This window comes from Ruditapes philippinarum, unplaced genomic scaffold, assembly GCF_026571515.1.
Source record: "Ruditapes philippinarum isolate M1 unplaced genomic scaffold, ASM2657151v2 ctg571_1_1_1_1, whole genome shotgun sequence".
Classification (NCBI taxonomy): Eukaryota; Metazoa; Mollusca; class Bivalvia; order Venerida; family Veneridae; genus Ruditapes; species Ruditapes philippinarum.
In genome coordinates, this window is record NW_026860049.1 from 260,537 (window position 1) to 273,874 (window position 13,338).

A 13,338-nucleotide genomic window follows, 5' to 3' on the forward strand; every position below is an offset into this window, starting at 1 on the left:
TTATAACATACAAGTTCATCTCGAAACAGATACAATTGATTTATCTCTAGGTTAAATTTCGACAAAGGACAATTGTGTGCCCAATAAAAAGTCTAACATGCGCAATTAATCAATCTGCAAACTGTGGTCGACTCGCTCAGGAAAACCAAAACCCATTGGGAAAAGAGGAAACCTGCATCCGTTTGTCAATGTCATACCACCGGATGTCGGATCGCATCCTTGCAAATTGATACAAATTTTACATTTACGCATGTTTTGAAATTATTTAAATGTTCTATTGGAGTATTTTTTAACTTTACGCATTTGCACAATTATTAGTTACGCCTTTTAACACTGTTAAAGATTACAAGTTTTAAAGCTGTTTATATGTTAAATGTCTACTGCAGACAGCTTTTGTTCAGCTATGAACATCATACACACAGATACTTGGGGTTTGGAGCTAAAAACGCCTTTAAAATCCAAATAAAATGCATATTTGTCAATCCCAGCACATGTACTGATCATATATATCAAAAAATCTTAATATATGCCGTTTTAAAAAAAAAACATATTTCAACAACTATAATAATACACAAGATAAAAATGTTCGCCGGAAAAAATCCGCACCCCTACCGTCATAATCACCATGTATTTTATTCCATTTCCAATATTTTCACATAATCCTTTGGTCCATCGACACAGAAGATATAATTCTTCACGATGATGGTCAATTTTAAACTTCAACGGTAATATAAACAACGCAACAGCCGAAATAAACATCAATATTATCGCCGTTTTTTTTCAACGACAAAATCTTTCGATAAATTCAATGAACCAGACGGCTATGAACGAAGCTATCCGATTATGTGGTTCCCAAACTTAAAAGCGCTGCGCATTTTGCACACGGCAAAGCTGGGGCCACATAATCGGATAGCTTCGTTCATAGCCGTCTGGTCCATTGAATTTATCGAAAGATTTTGTCGTTGAAAAAAAAACGGCGAGAATATTGATGTTTATTTCGGCTGTTGCGTTGTTTATATTACCGTTGAAGTTTAAAATTGACCATCATCGTGAAGAATTATATCTTCTGTGTCGATGGACCAAAGGATTATGTGAAAAATATTGGAAATGGAATAAAATACATGGTGATTATGACGGTAGGGGTGCGGATTTTTTCCGGCGAACATTTTTATCTTGTGTATTATTATAGTTGTTGAAATATGTTTTTTTTTTAAAACGGCATATATTAAGATTTTTTGATATATATGATCAGTACATGTGCTGGGATTGACAAATATGCATTTTATTTGGATTTTAAAGGCGTTTTTAGCTCCAAACCCCAAGTATCTGTGATCATACAGTGATGAAAGTTAACACTATGTCCAAGTTAATTACGGATGGTCTCCTTATTGTGGTACTCTTTAGTTGGGCAAGCAGCATGGCATGGCATGGCATGGTTTAACAGTGGAATGGAGTCCGGCTCACAGCTGAAATATAAAGTCTTGACAGCAGTAAAGCGTACAACAAAATTTGTATATAAATATCAGCAATTAAGGGTAGGGGTGGGTGGGGGTTTTAATGAACGATGTTACCACGTTGGAATTTAAGCTAGAAGTGATTTACTAAAGCTGTAGGATTCTACGCACGGAATTCACGTGACAGAGATAACGGTGTAAACTTCTAAACCTGTTTTATACACGCTTAGACGAGTGTTGATACGGTCATGCATTAATAACCCGCTAAATTAAAACGCTTTATTTAATAAAGAAAATAAACCTACTTAATTTCTATGCGGGTTTTATTTATAAAATAATTGAGGTTCGATATCAGCCGGAAAAATGCCTCACACATAAATACTCTTTAAAGGTAAAATAGGGAACATTATGATGTCATCAATTAGCAACATGATGTTGTGAAAACACACCATTTTAACGACAAAAGTAGAACCAAGAATCTTCTATTTTGTGTTTACTATGTTAAGTAGAACCTGTTTACTATGATAAGTAGAACCTCTTAACACATAACGGCCTTTAAATGAAGAGGTTTATTTAACAGTTGTAACAACATTGTAATTTGCCATTGCAGAAAAAGAAATAACAAACATAATTGAATGGGATAAGGCCGTGACTTTATTAAGCATTTGGTGCAAATAAATGTCAATGAAAACAAAATATGAAATAATGTAATGAATAAAATATGAAAGACAGCTCCCAGCGAAAATGCTTGGACAGCTACATAGCAACGCAATGGTGCTGAAAACTATGACAATAAGCGCTAAATATGCTAAATTCTGTTACAAATACGGTCTGGGAAATGGAGTCGTATGGCATGGAAAATCCAGTAGAAAAATAACATATTCAGAGCTAAAGAGAAAACGAGGCGAAGGTGAACTCTCAGAGATCTCCGTATATAATGAGATGATGTTGACGGACAGCATTCATTGCACCGAAATGCACATAATAGCGTGTATTGAGGGCCACACAATATTTTATGAAATAAAATTCGCCAATCAGATAATACCTATTACAATCACGATTTATTTTAAGGTAATATTGACTTTTACTTATATTACGATGGGAAGACATACATATACATGTGTACTTATATTCTTACATTGAATTTATGCCGATTGATAAACACCATTATAATATGGAGAGACTTTTGAAAGAGACATACTGGTAACGTAAGACAGAAACATTTTTCCGGAAGGGTTTGAATGCAAAGGTGCTTTACAAATAATAAAATCGTTTTTCAAGTATATATACTTGCAACTTTTTACAAACTCGTCAATATCTTTTTTAGTACATATCGGCATAAAAAGACTGTTCTGTTTTAGTAGTCATTAACTGTATCTAAAATTGTTATTAATTTATTTGAATCTATACAAATACATTATTTATGTCGATGATATAAGTATTTAATTACCTCCCTTTATTCGCGCATATTTTGATTGTTACATTTATATTCTACATTATTAGCTCGACTATACATATATATATGGAGAGCTGTCCTACTGGCCCCGGCGTCGGCGTCCGCGTCCAGATTTTAGATTAAAGTTTTGGTGCAGTAAAATATTTTTCACTATAACTTTGTCATTTCTTAAGGTATCAACTTCAAACTTTAAATATATGTTCCTTATCATCAACCACATCCCACGTGACAAGGTTCATAACTCTAGCACCAATATTTTCAGATTTATTTTCCCTTGAACTTAGAATTTTTCCTTAAAAAATACTATTTTTTACTGTTACTTCTTTATTTCTTAAGGGATCAACCTCATACTTCAAATATATGTCCCTTATCATCATCCCCATCTGATGTGATAAGGTTCATAACTCTAGCACCAATATTTCAGATTTATCTCCCCTTGAACTTAGAATTTTCCTAAAAAAATACTATTTCTTACTGTTTCTTCTTTATCTCCCAAGGGATCAACCTCGTACTTCAAAATATATTTATGTTATCATCATCCCCATCTTATGTGACAAGGTCCACAACTCTAGCACCAATATTTTCAGATTTATCTCCCTTTGAACTTAAAATTTTCCATAAAAAATCTTATTTTTTACTGTTGCTTATTTATTTCTAAAGTGATTAACTTCATACTTCAAATATATATACGTTATCATCATCCACATGTTATGTGACAAGGTTCATAACTCTAGCACCAATATTGCAAGAATTATCTCCCCATAAACTTAGATTTCTTTACTAGAAAAATCTTATTTTTTTATTATAACTTTTTTTTTAAAGGTATCTACCTCAAACTTCAAATACTTATTCCTTATCATCAATTACATTTTATGTGACAATGTTCATAACTCTTGAAGCAATATTTACAGATTTATCTCTCTTTGAACTTAGGATTTTCTTTAAGAAATATAATAACTTCTTTACCCTCCAAGGCATCCACCTCAAACTTCAAATATATATTTCTTATCATTACACAAATGTTGTGTGACAAGGTCCATAACTCTAGCATGACTATTTCTAGAATTATTCCCCTGATCTTGGAATTAATGTTAACAAATGTTATGTTTTTACTATTTTTTAATACATAATTATACATAATTGATTTTTCTTTCATAGTTTTGTCCTCCTTACTGCGTCCAGTATTTTATTAGTCGAGCTTCGCTGTCTCCTGTGACAGCTCTTGTTCATAATGTATTAATATGATTTTTGATTATTTCGTATAACATAAATTGATTTTGAGCATAATACCATGTTTTGAATAGATAATAGATAGATCATTTTCATTTTATATTTGATAGCTTTATAAGATATACTGATTGATAACGATGTTTCTAAATTATTATCTCCCTTTTTTACAATTTTCTACATGTGATTAAACTTAAAGCACATTTTTTTTGGATTCTAAACTTTCACATAAGTACTCACTACTTGTTATTTTCATACTTGTTTTGTAATTATTTACTAGCCTAGTTTCTCTATGAAAATATATGTATCTTATGATCAAGTTAGTTTATGTAATTTCTTTTCGAAAATTATATATATGCTATGTAAAAAAATACGTTCATACATACATGTGCACATGTTTTATTGTATTACTTATTGTAATATTATAACGTTATTTACGCGCCAAATGTGATGTCTATTAACGTAAAACGTTTGTTTTGTACGTTTACTTCATTTTTTTTTTTGTATCAACTCAGGAAGCTGAATAAAGCGAAACATGTTTTGATACTTAATTTGTGTTGGTTTTTGATCCAATTATCCTATTGAATTCAAGTCACATTCTGTATCAGTACATTGTGTTATAATATATTGTGATATCTTTTATATTTTTACAAATCGATTTGTAATAAGATATTGTTGTACATTTCCTATAACCTATTAAAATAGTTATTCTTTTAAAATAAGACTTGACAATGAAAAAGGAATACAGCGTCACTTTAAGCAAGTACACTCAGTACATTGATATCGGCTAGGACTTAAAGCTTACAGCCCTACAGATGAGATAACGATAAAATTTTAGAATGCCAACATATGGAAAAATAACTATGCACACATTTTGAATAAAATGACATATGCAAAACAATATTTTTATATAACGTGTGATAAAAACACGGCTAAAGCATTATTTTAAAAATATTTTATCCCACAACATTATCATGACTGAAAGTACCCGTAATATGTAAATTACGTGCTATGTTCTCTTTGTATTTTTTTTTAGAGTATTAGTTTCGAGGAATTAACATGATTTTAGAGACATGCTGCATATTCAAATCAAAGGGGGGATATATGTGCGAGAACAGTTCAATTTATGGAAAAGTTCTGCATTCGATGCTTTATAGTTTATTAACAATTATCGTATCTTCGTAAGTGAAGTTATATATGTGAAATAAGAGTAGAAAAAAGAAGAACTGATTATCAAATATGCAATTACCTCGACGCCATATGCGTATTGAAATTCTTTGTTAACTGTCAACCAAAAACCATGCCATGCCACTATGCCATATTGTTTACTGATTGAATGACCAATTTCTTCATAAGAAAAGACAACATGTGTTCGTCCTTTGATGACTGATGGGATTAGACTCACGAGCCGATGACCTGCCAATCCTTTTGGTTATGCTACATAGAAAGACAAGGAAAACAGTTAAACACATGATAACATAAATTATACGCGGTCAGTCGTAGCATAATGTCCAGAAACTACATCAATTCCTTTATTTATAGCTGGCAAGAATGAAAAAGGTGATACATAAAACGAAGAGTATAATCGGAAAAGATTTAATTTTGTGTAAGAAATAAATTTTAAGCTAGCTATACTCAGAATTTATAGTACTGAGCAGATGTCCACTTTACACGGCCGATCGCACATCAAGTTTATGTTGCGATAAACCCTTATTACCAAATGCAACTTTACAACAAAATATCATTCACATGTGAGTGTAGAAAAAAAAATGTTATAAATGTTTGGCCTCCCAGCAAGATAATAAGTGAAAAATAGTCAGCTCTACCCAACAATGTCAACTATATACATACTTTATACATTATCAAAGACCACGCCCACAACTAACGGTCTAAGACCGCGTGGTAGTACTAATTTATTTAAATCGGCATTTAACCAGAGGTTTATACGACCAACATCCGAAAGGTTAAGATTGTCAAAGCTTTAAATATTTAAGCTACCCATTTTATTTACAGGTATAATAACAAGTCTCAAAAAAGAGCTGGCACTTATTCTAAACAAATATAACCAGTCTGTAGAAAATTCAGTTGTCTATGTTCGATAAGGGTTTTTCACGAAAGTTGTATATAACCATTACTGTTCGTTTTATCTTATATCAACCACCTACTGAATAAGTGGATGATAATTGACACCACACAAGAATTGGTATTAGAAATAAAATGAACGCAAAATCATTAAAATTTATATTATGCGGTGAAAAACCCCAACTAAATTCATTCAATGAATAACAACAGAATTCTGCTTCAGATAGGGCAGATACTGCAGTAATTGAAATTCGTAACATATTGAAATATAAACCAGATATATAGATAAACAGTATAAATCGTCAATGTTGAATCACTATCTGTTTAGGATAAACCAAGCACGTGTTCGTGCTGATGGCACGTGTTCGTGCTGATGTGTCTAGATAACTAGAAAATTGGGTTTTCAAAAAGCAAAAGAATATTCAAATGTATTAAACAGTCGGAAACTAAATAAATCATGCACTTTTATATTGTATAATACTAAAGCTAACTGATTTATTTAATTAAGGCAAGGTAGAGAACAAAGGTAGCGAACTCACTAACTATGAAATACAATGTACATGAGAGGTAGAACTTAAAATCGTAGAATACAATCTCTAACTGTTAAAAAAAAACAATTATGGCAAATAAAATACTTATCTGAATGTTAGATGACGGTATTCGGCATTTTAAACCATATCAGCTGCTATATAAACATCGGCTGTGGGTTTTAATGAACGATGTTACCACGTTGGAATTTAAGCTAGAAGTGATTTACTAAAGCTGTAGGATTCTACGCACGGAATTCACGTGACAGAGATAACGGTGTAAACTTCTAAACCTGTTTTATACACGCTTAGACGAGTGTTGATACGGTCATGCATTAATAACCCGCTAAATTAAAACGCTTTATTTAATAAAGAAAATAAACCTACTTATTGTTATATATTAAGTAGTCTATGGACTTGGCTTTTTTAATAAATCTATTTACACAGTCTCTTCGTTTAGTTTGACTCTATCGCAACGGTGTTGCATTTCGTTAAAACACTAGTCCGTAAGACAAAGCTTCCAACAGTTGAAATTATATTAAAGTACAATTTATAAAGAAATACATATAAAAAGAAACTTCTTTACATACAGCATATAACAGTTAGCTTGATATATTGTATTCATTAAAACATGAATGATTTTAGACATACAACAAAACAACGAACAAACAACTTTTAAAAAAACATAACGATAATATCACAATGAGCAAGCTTTTGTAAAAATAACATATATGTATTTAATCCATCCATTCTTTTAGTTTTTATTTTAAATTAACGTTTTTTTTTCGATATGACATAGGGATAACCGTTGTCCAAGTTTACTCAATACCACCTTATTCGTATAAAAAAGACATGGACAGCACACACAAATGTAACAAATAGGTGGGTGAACGTCCTCACATAGTCTTTTCCTTAAAATGTTTCTTTGATGCTAGTTTTATCTTTTAACTTTAAAGTTCATTCTCCGACCAAAGTAAAAATTTGCAGTATGTACTGAGTGCAGCATACAACATCTACCCAATGTCTACATGGCACGTACTTTAGACAGGCAGAAATGTCTGACGAATGATCATTTCTATCAATGAAAAGAGTTAAAATGGTTTTGGTTTAATCAATACGATGTGGTCAAAATATCATACATAAACAAAATAAAAACGAACGATGAAATGTGCAAAATATTAAGTTTTCTTTATCCGTTTAAGTAAACTATGTGACATATTCGTTTGTTTATGCTATGAATATCCAAGTCAAAGGTATAGTTACAGTTATTTCATTACCTGTTTGATACAGCTATTTGATTGATCCATGGCGCCACAACATAAATTGATTTTCGTGTTTTGCAGTGTTCTGTTATTTTACTATATTTCGGGTAGATGTGCTTTATATACAACGACATACCTTGGGTCATAGTTTTTATTTTACCGGTTTTTCGTAAAATCAAACCATGTATAAAAAGATTCTGACCAAACTATATCTTTTTTATAGCTGAGCTTTACGTGTTCCCTCATTCATTATATCAGATGGTCCAACTGAGACCCTATGACAGGAAATTCATGAAACAAACGAATTTGTCGATGAAAAATCCCTTCAGTAACAAAAGCAAAAATATACAATAACACTCTTTAAAAATTTCAAGACTCAAACGAATGAAATTATTCTTGAAATATGTAAATTGATTTAAATTGATTTAAAGTAGCTCTTATGATAGAGAGAAGAGTATATAGTAAAACGGTTTACTTCTTTAAAAATAAATCAGATATTATTGTAAGAAGAATAAATTTCCGCATACTTCGAAACAGTCCACCTTTTGATATTCATAGAATATATACACTACCCTCCATAAGTAAGTATACAGTGTGACATTTCATAAAAAAGGCAAAAACAAACGGCTCTTAGACTTAAAAAAATATTTGGCATTTAATTCATTTGATATCAAATTTGTTTGTTATTCATTGACAAATGAAAGTCTGCATTACAAGGACTTGGTCATAAAACAACATTAAAGAACCTTCTAAAAAGTCTGTATAAAAAATACCAATTCACGACATGAAGCAGCATTGCCAATAATTCATTTTCAATAACATGTATAGCCTCCTTTGGAAGCAATAACAGCTATCATTCTCTCTGGCATGCTTCTTATAAGTCTTTAACACGTCTCTACAGGTATTCTGTCCAAAGCATCCCTTAAATTGGCTTCCAACTCTGTTAGATTTCTTGACCTGTAGCCGCAAACACTGCATATTAAATCATACCACAGATTTTCAATTGGATTTAAGTCAGGGCTTTGTGGTGGCAACTGTCCAATGTCATTAATGTCATGCTCCTGCTTCCAAACATTGACTATTCTGGCCCTGTGGCATGGAACCCCATCATCTTGGAAGAAGTAGGAGTCGCCATATCCAAGGTAGTGGGCAGAGGGGATTGCAACATTGCTCAGAATGTCAATGTATCCATGTGCATTCAAGTTACCGTGAATAGTATGGAGAAAACCTGGGCCTCTGTATGACATTGCACCCCACACATTCACTCCATCACCCCCAATCCTGTTGGCAAACACAGTAATTGAGAAGCCTTTAAAACTTCGCCTCCGGACAAACACATTTCCATCATTTTGGAACAGAGTGAATCTGGACTCATCTGTCTAAAGACCAGCACTCTAGTCCAACCAAGTCCAATCAACATGCATATATATATGGTAAAACAATAAAGATGTAATATAATGATTATCACATGTTATATTATTTGATGTCCATCTTAATTTCCTTTCGAATTTATTTCTACTACTCTATAATAAGAACAAATGTATCCCATGGAAATATAACGTTATAACAATATGCTTGCATGATATGTTGATATTGGCTTTAATATTGTTATTGAACGATACCCTTGCTATATCAAACGAAATCTATGCATATAAAAAGAGAAGTACAAAAAGTATATGATATATGATTATTGACCGACATAATATTAAAATTTAAAGATAAAACATACTTTATATCACCAATGCCAGAATAATGTAATACAAACTTCTAAATTGTGTAAAGCAATGAACGAATATTCAATTGTATATATGTTTGTTCATGTTGGTTGTAAATAATCGTCTAAAGTCGTGATGCTATGGGAGAGTTTTGAATTTCTATCTTTATTTATAGTCATTTACGTGTAAAGTTACCATTACTATATATTTGATCAGATCCTCCATGTATGTTCTAAAAACATATTTCTTCTTAGTTTTCATGATATCTGACATTATAAAAGAAAGTCTTATACAATATCATCTGAAGAGAATGGTTTATCAAGAATATCACTTTAAATGTCGGTGTCACAGAGGTGACATGTACACCTTTTAATTCATCTAGTGGCCATAAGATAAATTTGTCGTGGAAACGGGGGATTGTGTATTGTTCGAACATTCAAGATAATTATTTCCTGAGAACTATATACAATGTGCTATCTCTTCGGAACGCGTTGTTCTCATGGGAATGAAATAAATATAGATGTGCATATGTATATGTGCTATTGTACAGAACAGGTTATATTTCAATAAAACATTGGGGGATTTGTCGTGGAAACGGGGATTGTGTCTTGTTCGAACATTCAAGATAATTATTTCCTGAGAACTATATACAATGTACTATCTCTTCGGAACGAACTGTTATCATGGGAATGAAATAAATATAGATGTGTAATGTTTTTGTGCTATTGTACATAACAGGTTATATTTCAATAAAACATTGGGGGATGCATTCATTGAATGCAACCCTTCCTAGTTGATTGTTTGTCATATTTTATACTTTGGAACTACCCCAATCCTAGATCTGTGGAATTCTTAGTTATCAATGATAAATGTACCCCGGTATTTTTAGTCTCAAAAATAAAGCTAATTTTAACATATTTTGCCAATATCTCAATATAATGGATATCTTAAAAATACATGACATTCATATTTAACTTCGTTTTGGCAATCAATTTATTATGCTATACAAAACAACACAGTGCTCTCAAAATTCCATTTTTTAAGAAGCTAGCTTGAAAGCTACAAGACTGCTAGTAAATTACAAGATTTCAATAAATATAGTCAAGATATATTTCAAAATTAATTCAGTTTCGTTTTCATCCTAGACCAAACATTGTAAGATTCTTAATCCAGATAGAGCGATATTATTATTTATAGCAATGGACATTCGAGTCTAACTTCATAATTATCCGTCGAATATTTTATGATACAGGGACAAATATCTCTCAAAGGAAATGCCATGATTGCATGATGATAATAAGATAGCGTGATCATACCTTCATATAAATATTCTATGACAACCATAATTGGCAATGTGTGCCATAGTATATAACTCAAACAAAAGAAATCATTTAACCAAAACATAAATACAAACGTTTCCATAGAGAAAATAACTCTGCTTTATTTCATTTTTATTTGTTTGGGTCGTCAGACCAAACAAATAATGGTAGCGAAATTTCAGACTCTAATGCTGTTAATTGCAAGTGCCGAAAGTAGTCCGCTTTTTGAAGCGGTTACTTCCCTTTATATGTAACATTTGGGCCGAAAATTTAGGGGAGATCACATGATATGGTCACATGACAGGCGGATTAATTTTCAAGCAAAATTATTCCCGAATGATCGAAGATTTCTAATATTGTTTTATTCTTTATAAATATACATGCTTATAGTAAGCGCCATGATTATTTACACAAGTGTTAAACAACAGTTAGCGTCGTTACAAACCCTAAATAGAATAATATGGCTTTTTTCAGGCCGTAAACGTATAAATTCACCGTGACCGAGGGGTTTGCGCGCTCGCTTAGGAAGCGAGAGGTCTGGAGTTCAAACCCCAATTACGGCAACTAATTTTTTTTCAAATAGTTTAAGTCTAATAAACATTGGATCGAATATCAGAGTTGCAATTAGTCTTATAGCCAATCTACTACAATTAAAACGCTGGAAAGCATTGGTGGCACTATTGTTTTATAATCTCACAACCTTCCCCTTTCTGACATTCTGAGACCCAAACAAATTCAGCGCCTTCTGTGTTTTGATTATGTAACGTTATTCGGTGTTTATGTTTGCACACTTTTCTTCAATATGAAATAGTCTTATAAAGTCGTTTTTAAGAAACACAACAAACTATTGTTCTTGGTATGATTTTTATTTCATTTACATATAATTATATCATCTAACAACCATGTAAATCATAAAACGTATTGTCCTTAACAAATAAAAGCCTAAAGTTCTATTGGTTTATGCATATTTAAAAGCAAACAAATTGTGATGTCATATCATTGCTATGTCTGGCCAAATGATATCATGCCATGTGACTATCATGAAGAACTGTTTTTAAGCTTTTTAGATTTTAGAGGTTATAAACAAGATTTTTCCTCTCAATAAGTGAACTGTTAAGTCACTGATAGCATTGCATTATATTATGCCTGCTTCGGAACGCTTCGCGCCAAATATCTCCGCGCTAAGTGTTTTTACTCTACTTTATCCTTAATATAGTAGTGAAGAAATAAAAAAGATTGATGAATTGAATTAAAATTTATAGTGACATTAAATTGGAGTTCGAAAATATCTTCACAAAAGTAGAGATCACAATGCAAGATTTTCTTTGGATATCTTATCTTTGCTATGGAAAAGATCAGCCAGCATATCTAAAACCAATTGTAACAGCAGCTTTTGACATTGTATAAATGATATTTTTCTTCGCTTACTTTTATTTTATTTAATTGTTTGTCTTATTCCATTACTTGATGCTACATTTATGAAACAAAGATTTTTATGTCACCATATCTACATTAGATTTCTATCAGCATTCTGAATTTAAAACATGAACAAAGATCAACCAGGCAAATAAGGCGAAAACTACGTCCACAGCCCCGACACAATCCAGCCACAACGGCATGTCAAAAAGCCATGCAAATATCGGCAGAAATGTACATTTAGATGAAACACTTTTATAGTTATCAGAACCGTACTTCACTTCAGTGTTGTTATATTTTCTGGTCCTTCGGGATCATTGATGCCAACACTATAAAGTGTTGAGAATTGAGTACCTCAACGTGCTAGGGGCTGAGGATGTTGCAACGTTTCAATATCCTCATGTACATAATCAAACGGCTGCAATTCTATGTATTTTTTGATTAATGCTCGGATCACTTTTCCAGAAATAATTTAAAATGCATGTCGCATTACATACATAATTAATGAAACATATTAACAGTCAACAAAGAAAGGCGGCATTCAATGAACGCGAACCCCAAACGCTCCAACAACAAAAGCCAGTGGAAAGGAGCCCTGAAGAACCCCAAACAAAAACAGGACAGGGCACAAGGCAGAGTATGGGCAAGTTTATCACTAAAATCATACATAAGAAGAAATGATTAGTAACTGATAAGGAATTCAAAGAAAACAAACAGATGATTCAATAATAGGCCCATAAAGTCAACGGGCACAGGCGAAGGGGCAGGAGAACCATGGAAGGGGGATAAATAAAAGAAATAAAAAATCAGAGGCAAAGGGGAAGATACTTACCGTAGACGAGAAAACAAAAAGGGCACAAAAGTGTCGCCAAAACAGTAT